This window comes from Zea mays, chromosome 3 (genome assembly GCF_902167145.1).
Source record: "Zea mays cultivar B73 chromosome 3, Zm-B73-REFERENCE-NAM-5.0, whole genome shotgun sequence".
In the NCBI taxonomy this organism is placed as follows: domain Eukaryota; kingdom Viridiplantae; phylum Streptophyta; class Magnoliopsida; order Poales; family Poaceae; genus Zea; species Zea mays.
In genome coordinates, this window is record NC_050098.1 from 171,022,703 (window position 1) to 171,034,895 (window position 12,193).

Sequence of the window (12,193 nt, forward strand, 5' to 3'; positions counted from 1 at the left end):
ATTTGTCCAAAAATAAATATTTTAGTTATAAATAATCTTGGCACAATTATTATGAATTTTAGGGTTATTAAAAAATATATTTTGAAATAGAAAAGAAATAGATAAAAAGGGAAACCCTAACCTAGTCGGCCCACTAGGGGCCCATTAAGCCCCACCCGCGCCCTCCTCTCCTTCCCTCTCCTGCTCTCCTAGCTGTCGCCGCAAGGGGGACTCCTCCCTCCCCCCCCCCCCCCCCGCTCTCCCAGTCGCGTGGGCCCACCCGCGGGCGCCTCCATCCCCGCGCGCACGTGCTGGCCGCCGCCAGGACGCGTCCAACCGCGCCCAAGCCGCGTCGATGCACGCGCTCGACCGAAGACCTGGTTGCCGCGCACTCGATGCCAAACCAGAAACCGACGCAGGAATCCTCTCCTCTCCCTTCCCCCATTCCTCTCCATTGATGCCATTAGAAACGGTCGTCGCCATTAATCCGAATAATGGAGCCGCCGGGGTTACTCCCTCTCCCCTCCCTCTCTCTATAAAAGTCGGTCGCGCCATGGAGTTCTCCCTCCCCTACCCGAGCTCTCTCTCACTCTCTCTCCCTCGTCGTTCGTCGCCGGAGCTCGCCGTTCGTCGCCGGAGCCGCGCCACCTTGCCGAGCTTGAGCCTCGCCAACCCCGCGCCCCTTCCCCACTCGGTCGACCCCCCCCCCCCCCCGTCGAGTTCCTTCCTGCACAAGCGAGAACCCAAGGTTGAAGACAACCCAAATCAATTTGAATTTATTTTTGAAATTATGTTTGAATTAATTTATGAATTTTGTGAATTATCGTTGTAATATTGGGATGATGTGATTTGGCGATTCATGTGTATGTGAATCATTGAGTATATGTGTATGAATTATTATTAGAGGTTAATCATCGGTCTAAGTTATTTATTAGATGTTTTGACCTCTGATTATTATTGATACTTTCTTTTAGAAAGAAAAGAGAAAACTAAAAGAATATCATTAGTCGTAATGAAAATAAGTTTTTACTAGCCAAAATAAATGTGTCCATGAGTATAGCACTTAAATTCTTTAAATTAGTAAAACACTTATTTATGTCATAATAATCATGAATATGTTATTAGAAGGTCTAATTAGTGATTTATATTGATTCTTAGAATATTAATGTTAGAAGAATCATAAATAAGTCATTTTAGCTATAGACATAAGTTATGTTTAGAAATAAAAGGAATAAAATCTATTAGTTTATTATTAGTAATAAAGAAAATAATTAGCCTTTATTTTCATAAAGAATGTTAATACATATTATACTAGATAAAACTAGTATTATGGCCACCTACTCATAATTTCATCAATAATGACTCGCAGTAATAGTCATAATGAATTAATAAGTATTTACGCTTTAAGACGTATTTATGAGTTTGATAAGTGTGATGTATGAATGTAATGGTGAATGATTACCCATGTACTGGTGTATGTTTATTTATTTGGCGTACGTATTCTTTTGTATGTGCGATACGCAAATCGATGCTAGAAGTGGACTGTGAGGTAGACGAGCCAAACACGTTCGAGGACGACCAGCAGGAAACTTTCGAGCAAGGCAAGTGGATTCTCCCTCTGCATAATATATCTGTATCCAATTAATGCATATAATAATGTTTATTTTTTTGATATACTGCATAATTTGATGGGTGTTGCCTAATTAAGGATTTACGAACTGTATTCCTTGATTACCCTGAAAAATACTATGCTTTGAAATTTATGCTACCGCTCAACTTGATAATTTTGATGTCACTCATTATTTGATATTAATGTTCCGGAAATGAAATTGGCATTATGGTGTTAACCCGATGGTTAAACAAGATTATTTCATATTAATTGGAACATGGAGTGACCACCCAGGATAACAGTGCAACCACGAGTGCTATCATGGCTCTGGCTTTGGTAATTAGCTCTATATGCTTAGTACCTAGCAACCTTACCTGAAATATGGGCAAGAGGGGGAGCGAAAGTGGTGGCAGCTCACGTTAACATGGGGATGTATTCTTGGCTAAGGTACCTCGCCCAGAGGGCCTCCACACCGACTTGAAAACCTTAGCGGGTTGCTTTGTATTAAGTGTATTTTGTGAAAGCCTCATAATGGATCACTAGCCATTCACCTCGGCAGTATTTACGGGTCCGATCAACCTAGGCTAGATGGGATACATGGCTTGTGGGTTAAGTTGTACCACCTCTGCAGAGTGTAAAACTGATATGTCAGTCGTGCTCACGGTTAAGAGCAACCTTGCTGAGCCCCGACCATAAGTGAGCTCACCCTTGCTAATATTTTGATCAGAGGGTGATGAAGAAGACCTTGATGGAGATTTTGATGAATACTGAGTCTAACGATGCGCCGATCATCTTCCTGTGGGAGATTACCCATGTTATTTCTGCTTTACTTTGATGATACATTTTAAGATACTATTATCTGGATGTTGTAATAAAGACTATTCTACTCTCTTTACGCCTTTATTGCATTGTCTTTTGATATACTACACTTGTGACGTCAACATATGTGTGGAAAATGGATCTTGGCACACATATGCTATGCATTCGGTTCTTCCCCCAGAATCGGGTGTGACATCAACACTCTGGAATAGGTGCTATAGTACCTAGAACTAGGTCCCTAGAGGCCCATGCCTCATTCTAGCTTAAAGGTTGGCTTCCTAAACTCTACTTGTCAAGCCCGGTCACATGTATCATAGGATCAAGTGTAACAGAGTGTGGGTCTCATGGGTGCGCTACTAAACATAAACCTTGAGTTATATGCAGGGTAAATCTTGGTCTAACAGTAGTTGAAGCATCGGGCGGAATCCCAAGCGACACCCACACCAGATGCTAGCAACCCAGACCATGACATGGGGGCTTGGGCTTGCCAGACATACATAGCAGGTGGCAGGCAGCAAGTGCAGGTGTGAAAAGGTGGGATATGAACCACCGAGCGTGCAACACGTGTGCAATGAGTACCTTCTCAGGAACCGTTGCGGGGGTAAAACTGGTTTTACTGTCGCGGTGGTTGGGAACGTTATGCGCATGACTCGCCGCACCACCAAGCGTGGGGCCATAGGTCAGTGAGCCACAATGACATAAGTGACAACATACGTGACAACAAGTTATCTAACGGCATGCCAGCATGCGCTCTGATCCCTGCTCTCCGCTCGAAAAGGGGTATGATGCTACCATGTGGGTCGTGGGCGTGTGGCACAAGCCTTTGGCTAGAAGCAAGCTCGTCGCCTGCACTAAATACGAGCAGGTGAGGCATGCCCTATTGTGCATAAGGCATGAGTAGGCTTTTGTGAGGCTACACAGGCTCAAATGACAGCTTCATGCATTATCGATGCAGACAGTTGTGTGTCAGCGCCGCGTGCATGGCCCACACATTAACCCACATGTTATTGAGGCAGACGGTTGTGTCTCAGCATCGCACACTTGAGCGACGCCATCATGAGCAACTATTGGCTCAGGTAGTGCACCCATTGCAACAGTGACCAGAGGCGACAACTCGCATCTATCTCATTAAAATCATGTGTGCGTCAGCAAGGCCGACCCCTACATACGTCAGCATACTTGCCTCCGCTCCATAGCTGACTCGAGCCCGACAGATGGGGTGGAAGCACGCCTAATCAGAAGATCCACATGATGGACGAGGTAGAAGATCCATGTCCGTTGCAGTATTTAACACTCCATCTTGTACATATTTAATACTAGATTGATGGTCCTGCCTATTGGGGCTCAACACCCTTGTACGTGCCCCCTTGGACTATAAAAGGGAGGGCACATGCGATATAATTCGCAAGCTCTCGACAACTTCACTCAGACTCATCTTCTCCACACTCAAGCAGTATAACTCATAGTGGCATATACGGTATTACGCTCCGGCGACCCAAACCACTCTAAATCCTTATGGTCTTACATCTCGACAGGTAAACCCTAGGCACCCCCTCGTTCTTAGGATTAGGTGGGTGCATTCCGCCACTCGGCTGGAGTTTACCTCCGACCCAAGAGAACTAAGAGATGGGGGACAAAACATAAACAAAACAACATGATTTGTTTACCGGTGTTCGGTTTCCAAATGAAACCTACATCTCAGTTGAGGACTTGAGGTGTCCCAAATGACTGGGTCTCTTTCAACCCTCTCAAGTGATTCTTATATCAAGCTTGAGTCCTCTCTTTACTCGGATGAGAGACCATAGTTTATGCGAGGATCTTCACACAAACTAGAGTCTCTCGCTAGCTTTACAACTGAATGGGAGTGAAAACTCCAAGCTTAAGAGCACAAGAATGCAACACATAATACAAAGAACATGGGCAATTTATTTACCAGAGTTCTGTTCCCAAAGAAAACCTATGTCTCTATTGAGGAGTCCACTTAGGACGAGTTTTTTCAACCCTTTCCCTCTCTCAAGTGATCATCTAGATCGAGCTTGAGTATCCTTTCTCAAATCAAGAATATTGTTGAACTTTTGATACATGTTTAACTACTAAAACCAATATAGGTTGGTTGTGGTTCCATAGACTAGCACATGTTGGGATGAAGAACCTTCATAAGCTTCTAAAGGCGAACATGTGTTAGGACTAACAAATGTATGCTTTTTAGAAAGACATGCCTTGTGCAGCTTGTCAAGCAGGAAAGCAGGTTGGCTCAAGTCATCACTCGAAGAACATTATGACGACATCAAGACTGCTTGAGTTATTGCATATGGACTTATTCAACCCCATTGCTTATCTTAACATCAGCGGGAGTAAATATAGTCTTGTAATTGTTGATGATTATACATGCTTCACTTGGGTATTTTTCTTGCAGTATAAAAGTAAAACCCAAGGGACCCTAAGTGTGATTCTTGAGGAGAGTTCAAAATGAGTTCGACTTAAGAATCAAGAAGATTCAAAGAAATAATGGCTTGGAGTTCAAGAACACACAAGTCGAAGAGTACCTTGAGGAGGAGGGAATCAAGCATGAGTTCTCATCTCCTGATACATCACAACATAATGGTGTGGTGGAAAGGAAGAAAACGACTCTCATTGATATGACGAGGACCATGCTTGAAGAGTATAAGACATATGATCGGTTTTGGGCGGAAGCTATGAACACAACTTACCACGCCATAAACCGGTTGTATCTTCATTGACTCCTCAAGAAGATTTCATACAAACTCCTCACTGGTAACAAACCCATTGTTTCTTATTCTAGAGTCTTTGGGGGCAAATGCTATATTTTGGTTAAGATAGGAAACGAACCCGGTGTACATGATCCTAGGAGGCGTAAACATGGGAGTAACCACTCGTTCTCACATCGCTAATTTTTTTGAACACTACTCTTTTGTGTCTTCCATTGAGTATTTCAGGATTGAGGATGCTTTGAAGGATTCAGACTGGGTGATGGCAATGCACAAAGAGATCAACAACTTCAAGAGGAATGAAGTCTAGACTTTGGTGCCACATCTTAAACAGAATGTTGTGGGTACCAAGTAGTTATTCCACAACAAGCATGATGAACATGGTGTGGTGATGATAAACAAGGAGATACTTGTTGAAAAAAGGTTATGCAGAATTCATAGGTTTGGATTTTGATGAGACCTTTGCACCTGTAGCTAGGCTTGAATCTATTCACATGTTATTGGCCTATGCTACTCAGTACTCACCATGGTTTTAAGTCATTTCAAATGAACTCCAAAAGTGCATTACTAAATGGACAGATCAAGGAGGAAGTCTATGTTGAGCAACCTCCAGGCTTTGAGGATGACAAGTATCCTGATCATGTGTATAAACTCTCTAAGGCGCTCTATGGGCTTATGCAAGCACCATGAGCATGATATGAATGCCTGATAGATTTCTTAATTGATAACTCGGGAAAGTTGGTGTTCACTAAGATTTCAAATAATGATTTATTTTTATGCCAAATTTATGTGGATGATATTTTGGGAGTATGGTGGAGAGATCGATCCCTCTTGATATAGAATCTAGACCACCCATTCCATTCATATGAAAAACCTTTAAAAGATATGGAAAGGAACCTATGATACCAGACCATCCTTTTGTTGGTACGGTATTCTCCATGATTCATAGTCTTATGCCTCTTTTTTTGAAAGGAAGCGACAAAAGCTTTGCCACTCCAATATATTAGTAGAGGTAAAAAATATAAAAGCTTTGATGTAGACTTAAGACAGGAAAAGAAAATAAATATGAAAAAACAACAAACTACAAACCATTCTGACAAGACAATATAGAAAACTTCTCAAAACTACTAAAAAACTCAGTCTGCAGAAAAAACGTCATACACATGTAAATTCACATATCATGCTTGATGTCTCATACCAACTTGTGCATTCGATAGCCTGCCCAGGGCCTACTCGAGGAGTTGCCATTTCACCACATTTGGTGTATGCTAGTGTGACAATGTGTCCCAAACTCTAAACACATAATTTGGATCATATGCCTCATGCTTTATAATTTGCATCATGTTGTGGCTTTCTGTATTAGTTTCCTGAATTCCTGACAAACATGTAGTTAGTTAACTTTTCTTTTTTCACCCTTGGAAGTGACATGATGCAGATCAAATGATTTTAGACTACGAGAAACAAAATCCGAATAAATTCATGCACAATATATGAGACCACAAGATATTTGAAAGAGAAACACTGCTATAAAAAAGTTGTGGTATGCATGCAATCTTTGTGGATCCTGATCACCATCCTTAGATCTTTGCAACTAGTTAGTTGCAAGTAGATATATCCCCTAATGGCATCCTGCTTTGACCTTTTTTATTAGAATCTAAGCATCAAAGAGCTTGATCTGGATGTTGCTCGTGCTGAATGCCAAGTACCTCCTTTTCCATACATTAACATGGTTTCTTTACTCTTTCACCATTCCATGTTGAACTTTAATCGTTGCAGCTGATAAAAAAGCTGAAAAAGGAAGCCGAGGAAAGAGGAGAGGAATATGAAGCTAGGATTGGGAAGCTCCCACAAAAAAATGGATGAGTATGATCTGATGCAATGGCTTCGTTCATTCGGAGAAAGAGAAGCCCTTATCAGATGCATATGTTGGTAAATCTATTACATGTGCGAATTTTATTTGTCACACCTAATGCATAGTTTGCTAGCTCCTAACACTTTGCAGTAAAAAACCACTTTTTTCCTATCGAGGAGTCGGGTGATATGGAACAGACGAGACAAAGGTCTATGTGAAGGATTATTATGACATGGAAATGCCAATGTACCACTATGACTACTGGTGTGAACCCAAGAACACTGAGAAGACCAAGCTAGAGTGAGATGTCGAGCGCAGCAACAAACTGGTGGTCGACGAAACGAAGAAATGGTGTGAGGTGTCCGTCGTACAATGACTAAGGCAATCTCCAGCAGAACGTGCATATGTCTGTAAGATCTAGGACACCGGCTAGAGGGGGTGAATATACGGTTTTGATTAAAATCAACAACAATAGAGAAATTTAATCTTACGATAAAAGAGATAAATTATCTAGCCTAAGTTGAGCTAAGTTAGGTTGGCAACCTAGGGTGAACAAGTAAACAAGTTGAATAATAATGAACAATGATTCAACTAATCACAAGCAATTGTAAGAAAACAAGTAATGGACAAGAGAGACACTGATTTTTCATGTGGTCTCGGTGATTTGCAGGTCACCTCCTGGCCCGAACGGTCCGTGCCACAAACACTTAGCCACTTTTCAAATTTTCTTTTGAAAAGATTTTAACTCGCAAAATCGGAAGCGATGTTAGTTATCATGCTAATGCAACATCTATATGCTCTACGAGGCACTAAGATTCACACAATTAATCATCATTGACCCCTCTTGATAGTACAACTATCTAGCCTACAATCCAGTCAATTTACTTCTCCAATCACCTTGTGATCGACAAAAGTAAAACCCTATGCAATACCTTTGACTTGATCCGTTCTACAGTCAATGTCAAAAGTTTCCAAGACTTCCAATATAACTCATCTTTTTGTGGTCCAACATGTAATTATTATTTCTCCAAGAATCTGTTAGTCCATATATGATTGTCATTAATTACTAAAACACCACTTAGGGACCTAGATGCTTCACAATGACCATACAAAGCATCGTTTTACACTGTAGACCACACTGTTCATAAAGTGGAGTTTGAAATGGTAGGTGAAATAAGAGGTGAGATAGAGAGTCTGCCAGAAATGGTCTAAGAATGTCTCTAGCAGATCATGTATATGGTCATGCAAAACACTGCATTAAAATGTAGATAGCCCTGTTTACATAATGAAGTTTGAAATACGAGATGAAATAGAGAATGAGATAGGAGGTTCTATATCCACTCTCTATATCTGTCCTTTATAGTCTCATTTAGAAGATTTCTTCCTCTATATCACCATCTTCTCCAGCGGTGTTCTCTATATCTCATCCTCTATGAGTAAATATGTTATACTCTCAAACGTACTTGTCGGGGACCATAATTAGGGGTACCCTCAAGGCTCCTAATTCTCAGCTGGTAACCCCCATCAGCATAAAGCTGCAAAGGCCTGATGGGTGCGATTAAGTCAGGGATCAGTCCATTCGAGGGACTCGATCACGCCTCGCCCGAGCCTAGCCTCGGACAAAGGCAGCCGACCCCGGAGGATCTCCGTCTCGCCTGAGGCCCCCCTCCAGCGACGAACATATTTCCGGCTCGCCCGAGGCCCTGTCTTCGCCAAGAAGCAACCCTAACCAAATCGCCGCACCGACCGACCAAATCGCGGGAGCATTTAATGCAAAGGTGGCCTGACACCTTTATCCTGACGCGCGCCGCCCAGCCGACAGAGCCAAAGTGACCACCGTCACTTCGCCGCTCCACTGACCGGCCTGACAGAAAGACAGCGCCACCTGTGCTGCTCCGACTGCGGTGCCACTTGACAGAGTGAGGCTGACAGGCAGTCAGGCCCGGCCGCAGGCACCATAGGAAGCTCCGCTTCGCCCGACCCAGGGCTCGGACTCGGGCTAAGCCCCGGAAGACGGCGAACTCCGCTTCGCCCGACCCAGGGCTCGGACTCGGGCTAAGCCCCGGAAGACGGCGAACTCCGCTCCGCCCGACCCAGGGCTCGGACTCGGGCTAAGCCCCGGAAGACGGCGAACTCCGCTCCGCCCGACCCAGGGCTCGGACTCGGGCTAAGCCCCGAAAGACGGCGAACTCCACTCCGCCCGACCCAGGGCTCGGACTCGGGCTAAGCCCCGGAAGGCGGCGAACTCCGCTCCGCCCGACCCAGGGCTCGGACTCGGGCTCAGCCCCAGAAGACGACGAACTCCGCTTCGCCCGACCCCAGGGCTCGGACTCCGCCCTGGCCTCAGCCGACAGTCTCCGCCTCGCCCGAACCAGGGGCTCGGACTCGACCTCGGCCACGGAAGACAGATTCGACCTCGGCTTCGGAGGAGCTTCCACATCGCCCAACCTAGGGCGCAGACCAGACACGTCAACAGGAGGCACCATCATCACCCTACCCCGAGCTGACTCGGGCCACGGGGAACAAGACCGGCGTCCCATCTGGCTCGCTCCGCCAGATAGGCAATGATGGCGCCCCGCATACTCTGTGATGACGGCGGCTCTCAGCCCCCTTACGGAAGCAAGAGGACGTCAGCAAGGACTCAACAGCTCCGACAGCTGTCCCTCCGCTAGGCTCCAGCACTCCTCCGATGGCCACGACATCAGACCAGCTGGGTGCCAAAATCTCTCCGGCTGCCACGACGGCATGTACTTAGGGCGCTAGCTCTCCTCCGCTAGACACGTAGCACTCTGCTATACCCCCCATTGTACACCTGGATCCTCTCCTTACTCCTATAAAAGGAAGGACCAGGGCCCTCTTAGAGAGGGTTGGCCGCGCGGGGACGAGGACGAGACAGGCGCTCGCGTGAGGCCGCTCGCTCCCTCTCCCGCGTGGACGCTTGTAACCCCCTACTGCAAGCGCACCCGACCTGGGCACGGGACAAACACGAAGGCCGCGGGATTTCCACCTCTCTCACGCCCATCTCCGGCCACCTCACTTCCCCCCTTCGCGCTCGACCTCGCGTCGACCCATCTGGGCTGGGGCACGCGGCGACATTCACTCGTCGGCTTAGGGACCCCCCCGGTCTCGAAACGCCGACAGTTGGCGCGCCAGGTAGGGGCCTGCTGCGTGTTGACGAACAGCTTCCCGTCAAGCTCCAGATGGGCAGTCTCCAGCAACCTCTACAACCCGGGACGGTGCTCCGTTTCGGGAGTCTTGAGTTCATGTCCCTCGACGGCAGCTACGACATGATACTCATTCCACCGCCGGGCGGCAGCGGCAACGGCGGCCGACAACCCGCCCGCCGGCGGCGAAATCGACGACGTCTTCCCCGCGTGGTGGAAGAACAACCTTCGAGCTCATCCCGCCCTCTTCCCCGCTGACGGAGGGGAAGGCGGGGCAACCAAGGCCAAGCGGGAGGCAGCGCCTCGTCGGCTGTCGAGCGAGTCGACAGCGCCGGCACCCCAACGGGGGGCGCACCGGGCATCGACCTCGCGCTTGAGACGAAGGCGAGCGCCGTCTCCCCGCAACACGCCAATCCCGAGCAAACGGACGACGCCAGCACGCTCGCGGAAGGCTTGCTGGGTGTCACCCTCGTACCTGAGACGACGGTGCAGTCAGTCCCCGACGTGACTTTATCGCCGCTCGTCGACCAAGAGGTACCGAGCGATTCCCATCCCACGTCATTTGGATTCAGCCTCAACCCGCCTAGCGACTTCACTTTGGCGGGCGCTCTCGTAGAGGCGAGTCCAAACCCTCTGGGGTTTCGTATGCGGTCACCTTGGGACCGGCTGACGGACGTCTCGACCTACGGGCCCTCTGGGTCCGAGGAAGACGACAAGCCCAGCTTCTGTTGGGATTTCTCTGGACTTGGCAACCCCAGTGCCATGCGGGACTTCATGACCGCATGCGACTACTGCCTTTCCGACTGTTCCGACGGTAGCCGTAGCCTCGGCGACGAGGACTGTGGCCCAAGCCGCGAATGTTTCCACGTCGATCTAGGGGGTCCCTCCGAAGGCAACCATCTCGGCATGCCGGAGGATGGTGATCTCCCTAGGCCGGTGCCTCGCGTTGACATCCCACGGGAGCTAGCTGTGGTCCCCGTTCAGGCGGGGGGCCATGACCCACAGCTCGAGCAAATCCGCGGGGTGCAGGCCAGGCTCGACGGGGGAGCAGGAGCGCTTGAGCCGATCCGCCGGGACGTCGGGCAGGCATGGGCGGCCCAACCTTCGGCCGGAGAAATACGTCATCTACCCTAGGGCTTCTAGCACCGCATCGCCGACGATGTCAGGGTCAGGCCGCCACCCGCATCCAGTGGGGTTGGCCAGAACCTGGCTGCAGCAGCAATGCTCCTCCGTGCGATGCCAGAGCCATCAACCACCGAGGGGCGGCGAATCCAGGGAGAGCTCAAGAATCTCCTGGAAGGCGCCGCGGTCCGACGGGCCGAGAGCTCCGCCTCCCGAAGGCAGGGGTACCCCTCGGAACCTCATGTCGCGACTTCCCGATTCATGCGGGAAGCCTCGATCTACACTGGGCGCACGCGCAACACAGCGCCTGCGGCCCCGGGTCGCCTCGGCAACGAGCACCATCACCGCGACCGTCGAGCCCGCCTCGACAAGAGGGTGCGCCGAGGCTACCACCCCAGGCGTGGGGGACACTACGACAGCGGGGAGGATCGGAGTCCCTCGCTCGAGCCACCCGGTCCGCAGGCCTTCAGCCGGGCCATACGACGGGCGTCGTTCCCGACCCGGTTCCGACCCCCGACTACTATCACAAAGTACTCGAGGGAGACGAGACCGGAACTGTGGCTCGCGGACTACCGTCTGGCCTGCCAGCTGGGTGGAACGGACGATGACAACCTCATCATCCGCAACCTCCCCCTGTTTCTCTCCGACACCGCCCGCACCTGGTTGGAGCACCTGCCTCCGGGGCAGATCTCCAACTGGGACGACCTAGTCCAAGCTTTCGCTGGCAATTTCCAGGGCACGTACGTGCGCCCCAGGAATTCCTGGGACCTCCGAAGCTGCCGACAGCAGCCGGGAGAGTCTCTCCGGGACTACGTCCGGCGATTCTCGAAGCAGCGCACCGAGCTGCCCAACATCACCGACTCGGATGTCATCGGCGCGTTCCTTGCTGGCACCACCTGCCGCGACCTGGTGAGCAAGC